This window comes from Elephas maximus, chromosome X, assembly GCF_024166365.1.
Source record: "Elephas maximus indicus isolate mEleMax1 chromosome X, mEleMax1 primary haplotype, whole genome shotgun sequence".
Lineage (NCBI taxonomy): Eukaryota > Metazoa > Chordata > Mammalia > Proboscidea > Elephantidae > Elephas > Elephas maximus.
In genome coordinates, this window is record NC_064846.1 from 58,450,155 (window position 1) to 58,470,968 (window position 20,814).

The window sequence follows — 20,814 nt, forward strand, 5'->3', positions numbered from 1 at the left end:
TTCATTGAAACATCTCAACTGGCATTCAATCAATTCCTAGAGCCTTGTTTTTAATAGACACATAGACCAATGAAGTAGAATTGAGATTCCAGAAGCAAACCCATACATCTATGGCCAATTGATTTTTTTTTTAATAGACGAATTTTATTGAGTCTCAAAAATATCTCCCCTAAGCCTTAGGATTCATCTGGCCTCGTTTCTGTAGCTGGACAACTTTTAGATCTTATTCATTAGCCTGTTGAACTGTTCCTTTTTCAGAGATATAGAGACCATCTAAAAATTTTTACGCATCGCTGTTTCTAACTATCCTGACTTGCTGAATTAAAGCAGTTCAGTCTGATATAAGTTCAATATCGTTTCCTTCAATACTTAACTCATTTTTCTGGGCTTGAGATACTGAATAAGCAACATCTGGCCTCATCCAAAACTTATGAATGTATTTTTCACCCAAGAAGTTTTAGATTTCAACAAGCGACTCCTCTTCTGAAGAACAATGTTGATGGGGAAGTGAGCATACTTAGACCTCATCTTGAAACAAAAGCCCAGTGTAACACCCTTGATTATGTTTTGTACATGACCACAGATAGTGCAAACTGTAGCCAGTTCCTTTCTATTTCCCCACCTTTTGACGACTTGAAGCCTCTTCTTTTTCTTTGCAAGGTGGCTGAGTTCTACATTGATATGATTGAAGCCCCTCCACAAGTTTCTTCTGGGGCCCTTCACAATAATAGCCGTGCATCCCTTCAGAGTGATGTCGACATTTTCTGGAATGTTGACAGTCTGATTGCTGAGAATGGTGTTCATTCTCATCGTAGATGTGACAAAGAAAGCTGGCAAGCTTGCTAAGTACATTCAGTAGGGGAAAGCATAGTCTCTTCAAATAAACGGTGCTGAAACAACTGAATCTCCCCATGCAAAAAAATGAAGATGAACCCATACCTGACACCATATAAGAAAGTTGACACAAAATGGATCAGGGGCCTGAATGTAAAGCTAAAACCATAAAACTCCTACAAGAAAATAGGAGTGATGCATTTGGACCTAATATTCAACAATGGATTCTTAAATATGATATCAAGAGTACAAGCAACAAAAGGTAAGTAAATGCAACTTCATCAAAATTAAAGGTTTTATTCATTAAAGGATTTTATCTACAAAGTGAAGAGATAGCCTACAGAATAAAATATTTGGGAACCATATATCTGATAAGGGTTTAATACCCAGAATATATAAAGAACTCCTACAACACAACAACAAAAAGACAAATAGCCCAATTAAAAATCGGCAAAGAACTTGAATAGACATTTCACTAAAGAAGAAATACAAATGAGCAATAAGCACATGAAAAGATGCTCAGTGTTACCAGTCATTGTTGTTGTGGTGCCCTCAAGTTGGTTCAACTTCGACTCATTGCAACCCTATGTAAAACAGAACGATACACTGTACAGTTCTGCACCATCCTCACAATCCTATTATTGCTGTGTTTGAGCCCATCATCTTAGCCACCGTGTCAACCCATCTTATCGAGGGTCTTCCTCTTTTTCACTAACCCTCTACCTTACCAAGCATGATGTCCTTCTCTAGGGACTGGTCCCTCCTGATAACATGCCCGAAGTAAGTGAGACCAAGTCTCGCCATCTTCCCTTCCAAGGAGCACTCTGGCTGTACTTCTTGCAAGACAGACTTGTTTGTTCTTCTGGCAGTCCATGGTATATTCTATATTCTTAGCCAACACCATAATTCAAAGGCAACAATTCTTCTTCAGTCTTCCTAATTCATTGTCCAGCTTTCACATGCATATGAAATAATTGAAAATATTATGGCTTGGGTTAAAATCAGGTAAGCAGCCTCCCTTACAGAATAATTCTGTAGTAGTGAGCCTTATTTCTCCCTGGGTCTGCTACATGTTACACAAAGGCATGAAAGAGAGAGAGGTGTTTTTTAGGCAAGTAATTTAACACCATTTTTTTTTTTGTAGTGGCACAGTGGTTAAGAGGTGGCTGCCAACCAAAAGGTTGGCAGTTCGAATCCACCATCCACTCCTTCAAAACCCTGTGGGGCAGTTCTACTCTGTCCTATAGGGTCACTATGAGTCGGAATCGACTCCACAGCAATGGCCTTTCTATATTACCTGTACGGTTGCTCTCCAGTCGATAGCGGCCCTGTAGGACAGAGTAGAACTGCCCCATAGGGTTTCCAAGGAGGGGCTGATGAATCCGAACTGCCGAGCTTTTGGTTAGCAGCTGAACTCTCAACCACTGCGCCACCAGGGCTGGTGGGATTTGGGGCTGGAGAGGTGAGTGGAGACTTGTATTCTATGCTAATAAGTTTGGGCTTTACCCTGACAGCCATAGTAAGCGAAAGTGAAACCTGTGAGAGCCAGAGTTCAATAGGACTGCCTTGTTTTTCCGGGTCTGGAAAGTTTACCACCTTTGACAGGGTGCAGTCTTACCACTTTCCTATCATTTTTTTTTTGGTGGAAAATATTTGAGTTTTTCTTCTCTGACAGGTTTCTGCCTTACACAAGTTCGGCTTTCACAGATTGTACTGTATGTTTAAACATGGAGTGACATGATTTGTTTTGTATTTTATAAAGGTACTTTAAAAACCATATGGGATAATAGACTGGAGAGAGGCAATACCGAGTAGGCAGAAGATAGTGAATTTCATTTTGGGAATGCTGCACTGAGGTGCCTCTGGAACTTCCCTATCTTTTCCCTCACCATCCCACAAATTCCTAAATTAGTTTATCAGTTGGAGCTCTCTATTCATGCCAAGGAAATCCTGGTGGTGTAGTGGTTAAGTGCTACCACTGCTAACCAAAGGATCGGTAGTTTGAACCCACCAGGCGCTTCCTGGAAACTCTACGGGGCAGTTCTACTCTGTCCTATAGGGTTGCTCTGAGTCGGAATCGACTCCACGGCACTGGGTTTGGTTTTTTTTGTTCTGTTTATTCACGCCAAGTTCTCTCCTGGATTCACAACTCATTTAATGAACTCAAATTAATTATTAATAATCTTATATGAATATAGAATCAGAAAATAACAAAAATATTAAAACAGGAAGGAACTTTAGTGAAATAATGTAGTCCATCCTTCTCCTTTCCCAAATAAGAAGTCTCAGAGAGGTTAAATGATTTCCCCAAGTCACACTTAAAATGGAGTCAGATTGTAGCAGAGAATTTAGTAACTTTTTCCTTCTGTTTCAGTGATTTTTTTCATTATATCACCCTGCTTCGTGTGTGTGTGTGTGTGTGTGTAGCAGATATATGTACTAATACAGTATTTTTTTACAGAAAACATCACAGCTAATATTCAGCCCAGGTTAAATTCCAACAATTGCTAGATGGCTGTCTTATATTTAATAGAAACTGAACCAACAGAAAAACATCCCTAGAGAATTTTTACGGTTGTACTTTTTATGACTGATCCTATAAATTGGACTGGTTTTTACATCAAAGGGAAGGAGTTATTTTATGAGTTTCAGATTACACTGAACATTAACCAGTCTCTTTAGTTAATATTAGCCATTAATCAGTCATTGAACATTGGCTATAATAGATGTGTATATTTACACACACATGTTACATAGATAAGTTTAAAACATTATGGAGCATTTGAGAAGTTCTGATTTACAAATAAATGTCTCCAACTTTTTATGAACTATTTAAGATATCTTTTCAATATAGATTTTTAAGTTAACATTACCTCACATAGACTCTAAGGAGTCCACAGAATTAGAAGTAGTTAGTTCAAATTTGCTTATTTGCAGATGGGTGTGTGTGTCTGCAAATGAACACATCTTTGTAAATGAGGCATGGTAGATAAGATTTATCTTTCAAAATCAGCATTCAAAGAGAGAACCTTTGGCTTCAAGGTGGAAAGATTTAGCCTCAAAATATTTTTGGTATGTGTAAGGGAGGGAATTGGGAAAAACAATAGAAGAGAATTAAGACATTTATGTAGGTGTTCATGAAATGAATAAGCATTGCCCATGCTAACACTTCCTGAGTATAATGTCTTATTTTAGTAATAGTTTTTCTATTCTTATCAAAAGGCCTTAGAGTATCTAAACTGTATAGATGTTAATTCTCAGAAAGTGAAGTGTTCTATCTACACTTATTTCTTTGCTTCTAAGGCTAATTGTAAATGTACTTTTTGGGGGGGAGATATAGTAAGAACTCTAAATGACATCAAATAAATTTTAAAAATTGCTATAAAACTGGAATAACAATACTGGAGGAATTCATAATATGCAACACATTATTAGGTATTTATCAGGACGTGTATATTGTGAGCAATTACATATAGAGGTTAATTTCATTCTTAAAGCTATCAAGTGTTTTTCTCTTCAATTTTTGCAGCTTTATCACAGATGTCCACCTCATTCTCATGCTACCTAAATTATGAATAAAACATGTTGGAATCTCTTGGATTTACTTCCCAGTTTTTCTCTCAGTATGCACCAGTTGCACGTGGGATTGCCTCTCACTGTCATTTCTTTGGATTCCTGAAGCCATCATTTCTTTGGGTTCATTCTTCATTGTTTGGAAGAGGACACTGTTTCTGAGACTCAGCTTGTCCTTCCCTATTTACTTGCTTTCCTGCCTCACCAGGTTCAGTGCATCTTCCTTCTCTGACATGTTTGTTTTCTTTATGTTATACTCTCTTTGCAATTTCAGATAGTCACTATTAGTATCAGAGCCTGAAGATGTTTGGATCTTTTTCCCTCCAAAGAAAGAAACACTATTCATGATTTTGGTCAGTCATGCAGAGAGAAGGTTTCAATGCAAGCGTGATTATTCTTTTTGTCTCAATCTTTCTGGCTTGGATTAGTTTACAGCATGCCATTTGAAACACATGCTGTGTAGTATGCATCTCTTGTTCATCATGTACAGTTTCAAAGAGGAAATGAAACCCATCTTTAACTTAGCTTTAATTAGTTTAAGAAAAGGACATAACAAAACAGATAAGATTTTTTTTTTAATTCCCTTTTCTTTGTCTTTAAAGAAAGTCTGTATGTTACCTCTCTGGTTTTTAGCAGGGGACACCTTGTTAGCTTTATTTCTTGTCCTGGAACACAAGGTTTCAAGTAAAATCCCTTTTTGATTCAAGTCTACTTCATCTACAGGAAGACTGAAATAAAAACAAATCTGTTTTCTTTCTTTCTTTTAAATAACTTTAAAATGTGCCTTCATGGTTTCTTTAACCAAGAAATAATGAATTGTGCCAATCTGGAACTGAGCTAAGAACAGATCTGACTTCCTTTAAGTTTCTACTTTTTTGGTTATGACAAGTAAAAATAGGTTTATAGGATTTATCAAGATACTTGAAACAAATCAAAATTCATTTTGGCTTTAACACAAGGTGCAAATTAGTGAATATTTGTTAAAACTCAGACAGCAAATGTATAAGAAAAAATATTTTCAAAGAAGAGAACTTTTTCCTCCAAAAACATCTTCCTTTGTTTCAAAATCAAAGTATGTTGAATTACATAGATAAAGCTTGGATTTTCCATAAAGAGATTTGACTTTCACAGTCGAAATAGTCTTTCCACATGAGAACAATTTTTTAAGAAAGGCTTCTGATGAGATTTGGTTCTCTTCTAGCAAATATATGGCAATTATACTTTGAAAGGCTTGCTAAATAGCCGCACCTCTTTAAGGAGTTCGAATAACCATTAATTCATGACTCTTAGTATTCCTGGCAGTGACACCTAAGTTATGCCTTTTTTAAAACCACAGATTACTGGCTATCTAGTCTCTCAAAAATATCCATATTTTAAGGAGATTAAAAAAAGAAAAAAAAATTGGACAAGGATATTCTGAAAATATCTCTGCCAAAAAGTGAAAGTCTAAAATTTTTTTCTGCTTATCAGTTTTCACACCTATATCATTTGAATACTTTGGCTGATATGATTGTGTTAGTTGACTCCTCAGGCTTAACTTGTTTCTGTATCATTTGTGTTGTGAGAGATGATACTTTTAAGAAGTAATCAAAATTCTTCCACAAAGGGTATTTAATTTTATCTCCGATCCATCTCTTTAGCTATAAATTGTGTTTTATCCAGGAGTGTGCTATCTTTCTATTTCCAGTCTTTCTTGCTTTTCCTTCATGGCCTTTTGTCACTTTTAGACACAGCAGTACTCAAACTGATTATAAGAGTGTCATGGCTGAGGCTGGAAGTGGCACACTTTTCCAACAGAGTTGGTAGAGTTGTGGCTAATGCGGAATCAATATGAAAGTCCTGGGCTTATGAGGGGTGGGAAAGGCCTGTGTCATGGAGTATATCTGAGTAAGGGAGCAAAGTCAATGGTAGGCTGGATCTTGGTTTTTAGTACCATTCTCCCATAAAGGGAACTAGGATTCCTGGGAAAAATGGGTTATTCTAAGGTCTGGGCAAGGAATATATTAGAGGAGCCTGGACTATCTTGTAGTGCTAGAAAGTAAGGAAGTGCCCCCCCCTAAAAAAAAAAAAAAAACAATGGGGGTATGTCAAGGGACACAGGTGCCAAGTGTAAGGGTTCCCGTTGGCCAAAGCTGGAACAAAATAAATAACATAGGATTGAGTTATAACCCTACGAATAAAATAAATATATGTGAGCCCATACTGATGTAAATAGATAGTCGAATAAATAAATAGATAAGAACATGATGAGTAAATAAACAAATAAATAAATAAAGGAACATAGACAGATCTCCCATTCAAAAGAATTCAAAATAATTTATGTACACACTACCCTTTCCAGGATGTCCAGCTTAATCCAATCTCCCTGAGTATGGGCTTTACTTAGTGACTCATTTCCAAAGAATAGAGTATGAAAGGAGGGGGACAAAGAGTAATTTTACAGTGAAGAATCCTGGCAAATACTACTTCAGCCAGGCGATTAAGGTTAACATCAGGGATAAGTCATGTTGAAAACAGGTACCCCTCATATGATGTGATGAAAATAACACTTCACCTCTGTAATATGCCTCCCCAAACCCATAACCCAAGTCTAACCACAAGAAAAACATGAGACATGTCTAAATTGATGGACATACTACAAAACACTAGATCAATACATCTTAAAACTGTCAAGGTCATAAAGAAAAACAAGCAAAAGCTGAAAACTGTCCAGACCAGTGGAAGCTAAGAAGACATAATTACTAAATGCAATGTGGGATCCTGGAATGCATAAAGGACGTGAGTGAAAAAATTAGTAAAATCTGTAATTTAGTCAATAGCAATGTATCAACTTCATTTTCTTAGTTATGAGAAATGTACCATGGTTATATAAGATGTTACCCAAACCCAAGATGCTAGCAATATGGAAAACTGGATGAGGAGTATACAGGAATTCTCTGTACTAACCTTGCAACTTTTTTGTAAATCTAAAATTATTGCAAAATAGAAGTTTTGTTTAAAAAGGGAAATAGTAAGGATGTTTTCAAAAGAAATAGACCATGGGACATAAACTTTGCACATGTCATAATTGTCACTTTATCTGAACCACATCTGAGTTATTCAGTTTGTCAATATGCAGTAGAAGATTGACTAATGGCAAGTATCCTGAAGCCAGTTTCTAGAGATGATGACGAAATTCCTAGATGATGGATATCAGGATTGTTGAGAGACAGAAAGTGTGTATTTCCAGTGCTTGCAGCACATAGGAGGAAAAAAGAGAGCTTCAAATGGAATGAGGCTATGGATAAAGTAGATGAGTATTTGTAAACTCAAATTCAAGGATACAGACTGCTGGAAACAGAGAGATAGGGATGGCGGGAGGGAGAGAGAGTGAAGGAGGTGAGGGAGAGAAAGAGAGAGAGGAAGGAAATAGTCACTCCTGGGAATAATCTTGACATTTGGGATATGTTTGTAATGAGATGGAGGACAGAGTTGGGGCTATTTGCTTCAGGGGAGAGCTTGGGGAAAAAGGAAGAAAATTAAAAAGATACATGTGCAGGCAGAGTAAGGGACAAATGGAAAACTGGTAATACTTCTATTTCTTTCCAGACTAAAGGGAGGAGAAAGGGAAGGGAGGATGGTGCAGGTCCCTAGAAGGGGGAAAATAAAAAATTACTTAATTAAATTAAAACAAAATGCCAATTGAGTAAAGACTCTTTGTCTACTATACCAGACATTTAAGCAAACAATGTTGTATTTACCAAGAGTTAAAATCATTAACATCTTGGGATGATCCCAAGTTGTATGTTGTCATCTCGAAACCTGGTCTGGAGTAGATTGAGGCAAATTTAGAGGTGTGATGATTTAAAATGGAAGGTAAAATTTTTTTGAACATCATTTTTATGGATTGAATTGTGTCCCCCAAAATTGTGTGTCAAGTTGGCTAGGTCATGATTCCCAATATTTCACAATTGTCATCCATTTTTGTGATCTGATGTAATTATACTCTGTGTTGTAAATACTAATGTCTATTATGTTAATGAGGCAGGATTAGAGGCAGCTATGTTAATAAGACAGGACACAATCTACAGGGTTAGGTTGTATTTTGAGTCAGTCTCTTCTGAGATATAAATGAGAGAAGCCAGCAGAGAGACAGGGGGGACCTCGTTACCACCAAGCAAGAAGAGACAGGAGTAGAGCATGTACTTTGATCCTGGGGTCCCTGAACTAAGAAGCTTCTAGACCAGGGGAATATTGATGATAAGGGCCTTCCTCTAGAGTCAACAGAGAGAGAAAGCCTTCCCCTGCACCCTGAATTCAGACTTATAGCCTCCTATAATGTGAAGGAATACATTTCTGTTTGTTAAAGCCATCCACTTGTGGTATTTCTCTTATAGCAGCAATAGATAACTAAAACAGAATTTGGTAAGAAGAGTGGGGTGCTGCTCTAACAGATACAATGTGGAAGCGGTTTTGGAATTGAGTAATGGGTAGAAGCTGGAAGAGTTTTAATGTGCCTAATAGTAAAAGCCTAGATTGCCCTTAAGAGACTATTGGTGGAATTATGGACATCAAACACAATTCTTGTGGGAGGTCAGAAGGAAGTAAGGAGAGCTGTAACACTAGAGATGGCACAGGTGGGTGAAAAGTAGCATCAGAAAAATGGCAGCAACAGAGCCAGGAGACCAGTGTGAGATGGTGCAGGAGCCAACCCATGGAGCAAGACAGCTGAATGCCTTTAGGGCAAGAGGCTTCCTGACTGAGTGGTGTGCCTCCAGGCACTTATCGGTGGAGTAAGGCTTGCCAACCCACGAAGCAAGAGAGCTGAGTGCCTTCTGGGTTAGATTTAATGGTGGAGCGGGTGCCTTCAGGCACTTATTGGTAGAGCTAAAGAGCTTTGGAACCCTTGCTTGAGCAGGGCAGACACCAGGCCAGCCCAAGAAGTCTGAGTGTCCAAGGGCCCGAGGGGCCAAGAGGCCAAGGAACCAGCAAGCAGAAGCTGAAGAGACAAGGAGCATAGGAAGCAGAGCTACCTTGGTCTCAAAGGGCAGGGCCACAACCTCTGGAGTCTCAAAGGGTGGGACCACAGCCTTCTAGGTTTCGAAGAGTCAGATCTTCACCAACTCAGTTTTGGAGTGTGCGGCTGCATTTCATGAGTGCAAGCAGGATGGGGCTGGAACCTCTGCCCAAAGCTGAGGGGGCAGGGCTACCATGCCCATAGGGCAGAAGAATGGGGCCTGCTGGGTTGAGAGGGTAGAGTCACCACTCAGACTAGGAGAATGGGGCCCCTGAAATCTGAGGGAACAGAGTTGCTGGTCAGTGGGCTTGGAAGGTGAAGCTAAAGCCCAGGGCCAAGAGGCCTCCACCCAGAATCCTAAGAGGGTGCCCAACACCCAGAGTCTGGAGGGCAGAGCCATCGCCTAAATGGTCTCAGAGAACAGAGGATTATTTTCAAGCCTTGAGAGCTAATGTAAATTGTTCTGCTGAGTTTTGGACTTGCCTGATGCCCGTTATCTCTTCCTTCCTTCCAATTACTCCCATTTGTAATGAAAATGTCTACCTTGTGCCTATTCCACCATTGTACTTTGGAAGCAGTTAACTTGTATTCTAGATTTCACAGATGAAGAAAAATTTTGCAAAAGATGAGATTTTGGCCTTGGAGTTGATTTAAGACTTTTTGGATGATATGATGGGGTAGATGTATTTTATATGTGGCAAGGACATGAATTTTGAAGGGCCAAAGAGTACAATGTTATGGATTGAATTGTGTCCCCCAAAATGTGTGTCAACTTGGCTAGGCCATGATTCCTAGTATTGCGTGGTTGTCCTCCATTTTGTGATCTGATGTAATTATGCTATATCCTAACCTCTCTGATGTTAATGAGGTAGGATTAGAGGCAGTTATGTTAATAAGGCAGGACCAAATCTATAGGATTCTGTTATATCTTGACTCAATCTCTTTTGAGATATAAAGAAAGAAGTAAGCAGAAAGAGAGAAGGTCATCATTACCACTAAGCAAGAAGATCCAGGAGCAGAGTATGTCTGAATTGATGGCAGTCTACTTAGGTGGAAATCGTTCCCAAAGTACTGATCTTGCAAATTGTAAAAACACAATAACCTTGTTTAAGAGTAGAGTGCATTGAGTTTCCAGAATATGAGAAGAAAAAGGAGAATTGTTTAAGGAGGGACTTGAAAGTGGGAATGGAAGAGGAAAGGAGAGAAAAAGATGCAGACAGAGGCAAAAGAGAGAAAAGAGCTGTAGGAACTCAAGGTGAAATCTTTCCCTGTTAAAAGCAGGATTGCATATAAGAGGAATAAGCTGAGCTACCATCGATGGCAGGAGGATGAAGATAAAGCCAAGTGAAAAAAGGCTCAGGTAAGGGCTGGCTACAAAACTCAAAGGGCATTCTGAACCGTTTCAGGGAGTTTCTTCTTAAAATTGCAGCCATTTTCAATTGAATGGGCCTTTAGGGCCAGCTTTGAGGGAAATCCCTCAGACGTACAATTGAGAACAAATTGCAAAGGCATTTAGGAGGTTTCATCTTGTGCTCCACCTGGTTGGCACTGACTGAATCTCACAGTGCCTATCTTTCTTTGCTGCTTCTCTCAGATTCCCAAATTGCAAGGTTGTCTAATGAATATGAGGCAGCAAGATAAAGGAATTTCAGCAGCTTAAGATTTATGTAGAACTGTGTCATCAAAGCTTTTGTTCCCTCTTACAAATTCACAAATGATATGGACTACCAGACAAAGATCTGTGGGATTTGTAAATCAGCTCAAACATAATAGTGATGTTTGGAATTTGTACTAAGTTTACTGGAGCTACTCCTTTCAATCTTAAAGCTTTCCATAACCCTTTATTGCATGCACTGTGGTTGCATTTATAGACAGATTCATAAATTACTCCTGGTGTACAGAATATGTGGGAGGCTGACTGTTTGCACAGCATGGGATCAAGACCTGAGTGTTCAAATATCAGAAGACAGCTGGAACAAAATCTGTGCAAAGGCAATCAGAGCCTCACAGGTCTATTCAATACTAAGAGTATCTAGTGAGAATTGGGATAATCTCACTGAGTTATACATTTATAAATTTAGTAACCTGGCACCCTCCCCTCTGTTTCCTTCTCTTTCATATATTTTGATCGATAACGTTAGCTTACTAGAGCAATTTGTCTTTGAAATGCTGGGCTACATTTCCAAAAAATGGTAAGCCAAATCTGCCTTTGCAAGAGTTGTGTACATGTGTTTTTTTGTATGAGGAGAATGAAATCTTGGAGAACTCTTGCTTTTGATTTCGGTTTCTCTGCTGCCAACAAAGGATAGCAGAGACTGAATGCCTCAGTATCTAAATTAAACCAACATTTGTGTCTCTCTTGTTTAAAATTATCTTTGTTTCTGAAAGTTTAGATGAGGCAGTTCTGTAGGTTTACGTCGCTTGCTTTTATATTGTTAATGATTTCTCTTAGCATATTAATTACTCTATGTATGGAAGATAAATGATGTTGGAAATCATATTTATGTCCTTGAGCATCACAGGGCTGATTCTTATCCCAGGAGAAGGTTCCAGAGCTTTAGGTCACCGTAGATCTGCCTTAAGGTTTTTCTGGTGAGGGACGGTCAGAGGCCTTTTTCTACTGGTTGGTGGCTCTTTGACTTGTTCCTAATTGTCTATAGTTAGAGCTCTCCAGATGGATCCAGATTGTTGAGACCTCAGACGGAAATACTTAATGAAGTCTTAGAAGTTCTTGTTAAATGGTATATCACCAGATTAGGAAGTCAGGATGTGTGTGTGGGTGTTTCCCTCAGAGATAAAGCAAATCTGAAATCTAGAAAATTTACCTTTAACCTCTATATTATTTTTGTTCACAGACCACCCTCATTGAAAATTCTCTTTTTGACATGAGGCATCTAGAGGTAAAGAACCAATAAGATAGACACATTTTCCTAAGGCTTACTTAGTCTTTTGGAGGAAACTACTGTAGATGCATCTGGTACAATGCTGACAGAGCTTAAAATAAGACTTGGAGATTTTTTTTTTTAAAACTTACTTTCATTTTTCACTCACCAGTCTGTGCAATCTCTTTGACCCCAGGAAAATGAGATGTTATGAGTCAAATGACCAAAGATAAGCAAATGGAGAATTTTCAAACACAGATTTGTAAAGATTTTTTATAATATTACTCTCTGGCTAAAAAGGTGTGAGAAAACACCCTGAAATTTAAGCTGACTAGCTGTGGAGCCCCTCCCACCCCCAGAGCTGATGCTTAAAATTTGGCAACATTCCGTGAGTCCCTCGGGGTTAATTCAATTTTTTTCTGTTTGATTATACATATCGTTATATTATTATGTATAAAGCTATGGAACAAAAATGGTTAATGAATCTAATATATAAGTATCAGATTTATTAACATATATATACTCTTTTCATGACCATTGGGATATATGGTTACTGTAATGCATTGAATTATGTCCCCCAAAAATATGTGTATTAATTTGGTTAGGCCATGATTCCCAGTATTGTGTGATTGTCCACCATTTTGTCATTTGATGTGATTTTCTTGTGTGTTGTAAATCCTACCTCTTTGACATTAATGAATTGGGATAGGTGGCAGTTATGTTAATGAGGCAGGACTCAATCTACAAGATTGGATTGTGTCTTGAGCCAATCTCTTTTGAGATGTAAAAGAGAGAAGCAAGCAGAGAGACAGGGGGACCTCATACCAACAGGAAAGCAGCTCTGGGAGCAAAGCCTGTCATTTGGATTCAGGGCCCCTGCACCAAAAAGCTCCTAGTCCAGGGGAGGATTGATGAGAAGGGCCTTCCTCCAGAGCCAACAGAGAGAGAAAGGCTTCCCCTGGAGCTGATGCCCTGAAATTGGACTTCTAGCCTACTAAAAAAAAAAAAAAACTAGACTGTGAGAAAATAAATTTATCTTTGTGAAAGTCATCCACTTGTGGTATTTCTGTTACAGCAGCACTAAATAACTAAGACAGTTACCCACCAATGTTTTCTGCCTCTCAGGTTCATTGGAAATCTTCTTTTCCATTGACAATGCATGCTGCAAGGCAGGAGCCTTTGTCACTGTTTGAAACTGAAAAAAACAAGCGTGTGCTGCAAATTATTGTTTCTACAAGGTGTTGGATGAGGTGTGTGCATTATTGGTAGGAAAAATAGAAATTTTGAAGAAAATTTGGGGGCATACATGTCCCAGTGGGCTCGGGGGGAGTGTCTCTGGGGGTAGAATTAGTGGGAAATGATATGTACCTCTGGACTCTAAGAGTAGGCTTTTGGGATAGGGTGAGAAAAAAAATCCATACTATCTACCAAAAATTCAACAACACTTAATTATTCAGCATGCTTCCACTAATGAAAATATACAGTATCAACAAAAAAATCATAGCAGAAAATAATTGGGTCTTGAAAGATATATATATATATATATATATATATATATATATATATATATATATATATATATATAATCAACTCGATGGCACCAGGTGGTGGTGGTGATATATATATTTCAGTGCTACAGTAACAAACTTACTTTTGCAATTTAACTTGGTGCTGTAGGTTTTTATACAGTGTAGTTAATACAATATGAACATCTTCAATTATATTGAAACATGAATACTAAGGGTTATATGCTGTCTACAGTTAACATGGGCAGAACCTCAGTGTACATAGAAACAAGTTATGCATGTGAATTGAGGATGCTGTGAAGAACCCATCAATACTGCATTAGGGAGACGATTTGGAGTCTTTTTTCTTTTTCGTTGGTGATGGTTTGTCCAAGCAGCCATTGAATCTATGTTGGGCCTCACTGTTGCACAGCAACCCTATAGCCATTTACTTTTTCTTCTGAGGTGTTTTAGTCTAATTATCTTATCTTGTTTAGGATAAGATACGTGATACAATATCACATATTCCTTTTCGTCTTTGCACCATTCCTGAGTTGTAGAAATGCCCCACATTTTTTTAAGCTCAACCTGTTGAGTTTATATTCAATACCATTTCTTTAATGGTAGTGCAGCTTTAATGGAGTGCAGCTACACTCCATAGCAATCTGTAGTTAAATGTAACTCCTATCCCCATAAGGTTGCAACAAATATTTGCTTCTACTGATTGATACTGAGAGTTAATGTCTAGGCATTTCATAAAACCAGCGTGATGATTTTGTCTGAATGGCTGTGTTTTTTAAGCATTTTAATGCACCATATGCTTTGATTAACTTTTCATTACTTATAGATTTTCAGGGCTGGTAGGGACTTGAGAGGTCATATAGTCCTCACAGCAGCCACACCAGTTCAGCTCCTGGCTTTACAAAGCACCACAAAGACTTCTAACGTACAAGGAGCTGGTCTGTTTTCTTAAAGATCTTTGGAAAGGAGATTCCTGACCTCCATAAATCACCCACTGATGTAACTAACAATCCTTACTGTCAGGAAATTCTTCTTTATGTTGAACAAGCTTGTCAAGTTGCTGTTAAGACCGGATCCTTTTAATCTGCCCTTAGTAGATATGGGAATTGTTACTTTCCAGGGGGAAAATAAAACAAAACAAAAACCCTGAAAACAATTATGAAGCCACTCTTAGCCCTCTCTCTTCTGGGCTAAAGAGTTCCAATTCCTCTCTATTCCTTACTTGCATATATTTCAGTCACATTTGTCAATCTTTTCCAGATGCATATCTTTGTTTTTTATATCTCTTTAAAAATGTGTATTGGGTGGGAATAAATACAATCTCAAAATCTCAATTCCCCAAAGCACTTTTCCACTTAGACCATCGCCAAATTGTTGCAATCCAATTATATGGAGAAAACAAAAGTTTCTGCCAATACCACTGCTTGTTTCAGTCTTCCTAAATTCCAAGTCTGGATATGGGCCATTTTTTTATTTCCATATTTTTAAAACCCAGAAAAGTTGCTCTGCACATTTGCCTCACTTATCCCATTTTCTACAATATTCAAATGAGTCTTCACTTGCCTGCCAAGTCAGTGATTCAACAAAGATTTATTAAACTCAAAACTACATGTATGGCACTGTTCTGAGTGCATCCCTACACTGGCTTAAATTGTATGGCCACCTCATGGCTTCAGTTTGGCTTCTAGTCTTGGCAAATCTTGAGGCAAACCTGCTGTGTGTGATTATCTGCCATTCTGGGGATCTGAGGGTACTTATACAGAGGCAACACTCTATTTTTCTGAATCTCTATATATGAAAAGCAGAGTATCATTCATTCATCAGTTTATTCATCATTTGTTCAGCAAATACTAATTAAGGATATATTATGTTCAAGATGCTGGGATTCAATGATGAACAAAAACACACATGGTATCTTCCCTCATGAAGCTTTTATTCTAGTGGAGGAGACAGACATTAATCAGAGAATCACACAAGTGAATGTAAAATTGCTAGAATGTAAATGGTGCGAAGGAGAGATATAAGATGTCACAAGAGCATGTGGTAGTGGGAACTGACTTATCAAGGAAGGGAATCAAAGTTTCCCTGGGGAAAGAATACTTGGGTTCAGACCCGAAGGAAGAGTATGGGTCCACTAGATTCTCGTTAGCCCCCATAATGTCACTGTGCCTGCTTCCAGAAGCCATTAGATTTTGGTGGAGGAAGGTGAGGGTCAAGTATGGCAGGGTAGAATCAGGATGGCAGTTGTATGGGCTAATGCAGGTGCGGTAAAACCTGAAGGCTAGAAAGCAAGCAGCAGATAGGCAGACACTTTGCTACTTAGGCTAAAAAAAGAGGGGGGAAAAAAAAGGGAAAGAAAAACCACCTACCTCAGGTTTTCAAGCTAGGTGGAAAGAAGAAGCAATTAAACACTAGTACATAGGTGTGAAGACTAGGAGGCAAGTAGTATTGCTTGGCAAAGGATTTTGTGATGACTTTTTTTTTCCTTCTTAATTGACAGGGTTGATAGGTGATGAGGCACTTTGGGGAATGTGATTTTTAATAGAGAAGTGATCCTATGGTTCCTACTAGCTTGAATCCAATAGGATGGTGGATTTTTGTTGAAAGTTAAAAGTAAAAGGGTTCCAGAATGAATAAAATAATTGTTGAATGTGCCCTAGAGCATTACAACAGAGGGTTGAAGAAACAACTCTGATTAAATAAGACTCTCTGAGCACATTAAATTTGAATGTTGTATCACCAATTGTGCAAGAAGGTACTGAGGCAGGTTTCAGTTGGTAAATTGAGTATTGGAAGCCAAATACAAAAAGACAAGAGTAAATGCCACAAAAAGTTTCTAAAATACTCTGCTGAAGTGGTGAACCCTGAGAGGTGACATGACAAATCTAAATAGGATGGGGAATGTAAGGCCAGACTTGTTTGTAAATTTTTGGAATGCCTTTGAAGCAGGAATAAAGGAAACTGAGACAAGAAGGAAGTGCTTCTTTACAGAAATAACTAATTACCCCAAAAAATGTAGTACAGAAAAGGACTGCACATTATTTTTAAAGAGTTGGAACAAATTTAGTTATCTTTTTAATTAAAAAAAATTCTAACAATAGAGGGTCCAGGACAGAGCTGGAGAAAAATGTAGAACAAAATTCTAACTCACAAAAAAAGACCAGACTTACTAGCCTGCCCGAGACTAGAGAAACCCTGAGAATATGGCCCCCTAATAACACCCTTTAAGTTTAGTAATGAAGTCGCTCCCAAGGTTCACCCTTCAGCCAAAGATTAGACAAGCCCGTAAGACCAAACGAGACTAAAGGAGCACACCAGCCCAGAGGCAAGGACTAGAAGGCAGGAAGGACCAGGAAAGCTGGTAATAGGGAGCCCAAGGTCGAGACGAGAGAGTGTTGACATGTGGGGTTGTAAACCAATGTTATGTGTAAAAAAAAAAAAAAAAAAAATTTTGTGTACTAACGTTTTTTTAATAATTTTTATTGTACTTTAAGCGAAAGTTTACAAATCAAATCAGTCTCTCACACAAAAAACCATATACACCCTGCTACACACGCCCAATTACTCTCCCCCTAATGAGGCAACCCGCTCCCTCCCTCCACTCTCTCTTTTCGTGTCCATTTCACCAGCTTCTAACCCCCTCCACCCTCTCATCTCCCCTCCAGGCAGGAGATGCCAACATAGTCTCAAGTGTCCACCTGATCCAAGAAGCTCATTCCTCACAAGCATCCTTCTGCAACCCATCGTCCAGTCTAATCCATGTCTGAAGAGTTGGCTTTGGGAATGGTTCCTATCCTGGGCCAAGAGAAGTTCTGGGGGCCATGACCACAGGGGTCCTTCTAGTCTCAGTCAGACCATTAAGTCTGGTCTTATGAGAATTTGGGGCCTGCAACCCACCGCTCTCCTGCTCCTTCAGAGGTTCTCTGTTGTGTTCGCTATCAGGGTAGTCATCGGTTGTAGCCGGGCACCGTCTAGTTCTTCTGGTCTCGGGACGATGTAGTCGCTGGTTCATGTGGCCCTTTCTGTCTTCTGGGCTAGTAATCCTGGGCTCGTAATCACCTTGTGTCCTTGATGTTCTTCATTCTCCTTTATTCCAGGTGGGTTGAGACCAATTGATGCATCTTAGATGGCTGTGTGCTAACGTTTAAGACCCCAGACGCCACTCTTCAAAGTGGGATGCAGAATGTTTTCTTCATAGATTTTATTATGCCAATTGACTTAGATGTTCCCTGAAACCATGGTCCCCAGACCACTGCGCCTGCTACAATGGACTTCGAAGCATTCAGTTTATTCAGGAAACTTCTTTGCTTTTGGTTTAGTCCAGTTGTGCTGACCTTGCCTATATTGTGTGCTGTCTTTCCCTTCACCTAAAGTAGTTCTTATCTACTAATTAGCGAATGCCCCTTTCCCACTCTCCCTCCCTCCCCCACCCGTAACCACAAAAGAATGTTTTCTTCTCAGTTTAAACTATTTCTCAAGTTCTTATAATAGTGCTTTTATACAATGTTTGTCCTTTTGCAACTGACTAATTTCACTCAGCATAATGCCTTCCAGGTTCCTCCATGTTATGAAATGTTTCACAGATTCATCACTGTTCTTTATTGATGCGTAGTATTCCATTGTGTGAATATACCATAATTTATCCATTCTTCCGTTGATGGGCACCTTGGTTGCTTCCATCTTTTTGCTATTGTAAACAGTGCTGCAAGAAACATGGGTCTGTGTATATCTGTTCGTGTAAAGGCTCTTATTTCTCTAGGATATATTCCCAGGAGTGGGATTGCTGGATCATATGGTAGTTCTATTTCTAGCTTTTTAAGGAAGCACCAAATCGATTTCCAAAGTGGCTGTACCATCTGACATTCCCATCAGCAGTGTAGAAGTGTTCCAATCTCTCCACATCCTCTCCAACATTTATTATTTTGTGTTTTTTGGATTAATGCCAGCCTTCTGGAGTGAGATGAAATCTCATTGTAGTTTTGATCTGCATTTCTCTAATGGCTAATGATTGTGAACATTTCCTCATATATCTGTTAGCCACCTGAATGTCTTCTTTAGTGAAGTGTCTATTCATACCTTTTGCCCCCTTTTTAATTGGGTTATTTGTCTTTTTGTAGTTGAGTTTTTGCAGCATCATGTAGATTTTAGAGATCAGGCACCAATCAGAAATGTCGTAGATAAAAAATTTTTTCCAGTCTGAAGATAGTCTTCGCTCTTTTGGTGAAGTCTTTGGATGAGCATAGGTGTTCGATTTTTAGGAGCTTCCAGTTATCTAGTTTTTCTTCTTCATTCTTTATAATGTTTTATATACTGTTTATGCCATGTATTAGGGCTCCTAACGTTGTCTCTATTTTTTATTCCATGATCTTTATTGTTGTAGATTTTATATTTAGGTCTTTGATCCATTTTGAGTTAGTTTTTGTGCATGGAGTGAAGTATGGGTCTTGTTTAATTTTTTGCAGATGGATATCCAGTTATGCAAGCACCATTTGTTAAAAAGACTGTCTTTTCCCCATTTAACTGTTTTGGGGCCTTTGTCAAATATCAACTGATCATATGTGGATGGATTTATGTCTGGATTCTCAGTTCTGTTCCACTGGTCCATGTATCTGTTGTTGTACCAGTACCAGGCTGTTTTGACTACTGTGCTGGTATAATAGGTTCTAAAATCAGGTAGAGTAAGGCCTCCCACTTTGTTCTTCTTTTTCAGTAATGCCTTATTTATCCAGGGCCTCTTTCCCTTCCATATGAAGCTGGTGATTTGTTTCTCCATCTCATTAAAGAATGTCCTTGGGTATTGGATTGGAATTGCATTAAATGTATAGATCGCTTTTGGTAGAATAGACATTTTTATAATGTTAAGTCCTCCTATGCACGAGCAAGATATGTTCTTCCACTTATGTCTCTTTTGGTTTCTTGCAGAAGTGTACTGTAGTTTTCTTTGTATACGTCTTTTACATTCTCTGGTAAGATTTATCCTTAAGTATTTTATCTTCTTGTTGTGGGGGGGGGCTACTAGAAATGGCATTGATTTGGTGATTTCCTCTTCGATGTTCTTTTTGCTGGTGTAGAGGAATCCGACTGATTTTTGTATGTCTATCTTGTATCCCAATACTGTGCTGAACTATTAGTTTCAGTAGTTTTCTGGAGGATTCCTTAGGGTTTTCTGTATATAAGATCATGTCATCTGCAAATAGAGATAATTTTACTTCTTCCTTGCCAATCTAGATGCCCTTTATTTCTTTATCTAGCCTAATTGCTCTGGATAGGACTTCCAGCACAATGTTGAATGAGAGTGGTGATAAAGGGCATCCTTGTCTGGTTCCTGATCTCAGTGGGAATGTTTTCAGGCTCTCTCCATTTAGGGTGATGTTGGCTGTTGGCTTTGTATAAATGCCCTTTATTATGTTGAGGGATTTTCCTTCTATTCCTATTTTGCTGAGAGTTTTTATCATGAATGAGTGTTGAACTTTGTCAAATGCCTTTTCTGCATCAATTGGTAAAATCATGTGATTCTTGTCTTTTGTTTTATTTATGTGGTGGATTACATTAATCGTTTTTCTAATGTTGAACCATCCCTGCATACCTGGTATGAATCCCACTTGGTCACGGTGAATTATTTTTTTCATATGTTGTTGAATTCTATTGGCTAAAATTTTGTTGAGGATGTTTGCATCTACATTCATTAGGGATATATTTCTATAATTTTCTTTTCTTGTTGTGTCTTTACCTGGTTTTGGTATCAGGGATATGGTGGCTCCATAGAATGAGTTTGGTAGTATTCTTTCCTTTTCTATGCTCTGAGATACCTTTAGTAGTAGTGGTGTTAACTCTTCTCTGAATGTTTGGTAGAACTCTGCAGTGAAGCTGTCCAGATCAGGGCTTTTTTTTTTTTTTCTTGGGAGTTTTTTGATTACCTTTTCAATCTCTTCTTTTGTTATGGGTCTATTTAGTTGTTCTTCCTCTGTTTGTGTTAGTTTAGGTAGGTAGTGAGTTTCTACGA

At 38.5% G+C, this 20,814-nt stretch overlaps 1 pseudogene; it reads right to left on the minus strand.

The window, feature by feature from the left end:
- Positions 1 to 223: 223 nt before the first annotated feature.
- Positions 224 to 804, minus strand: LOC126069423 (60S ribosomal protein L9-like; annotated as a pseudogene).
- Positions 805 to 20,814: the final 20,010 nt, after the last annotated feature.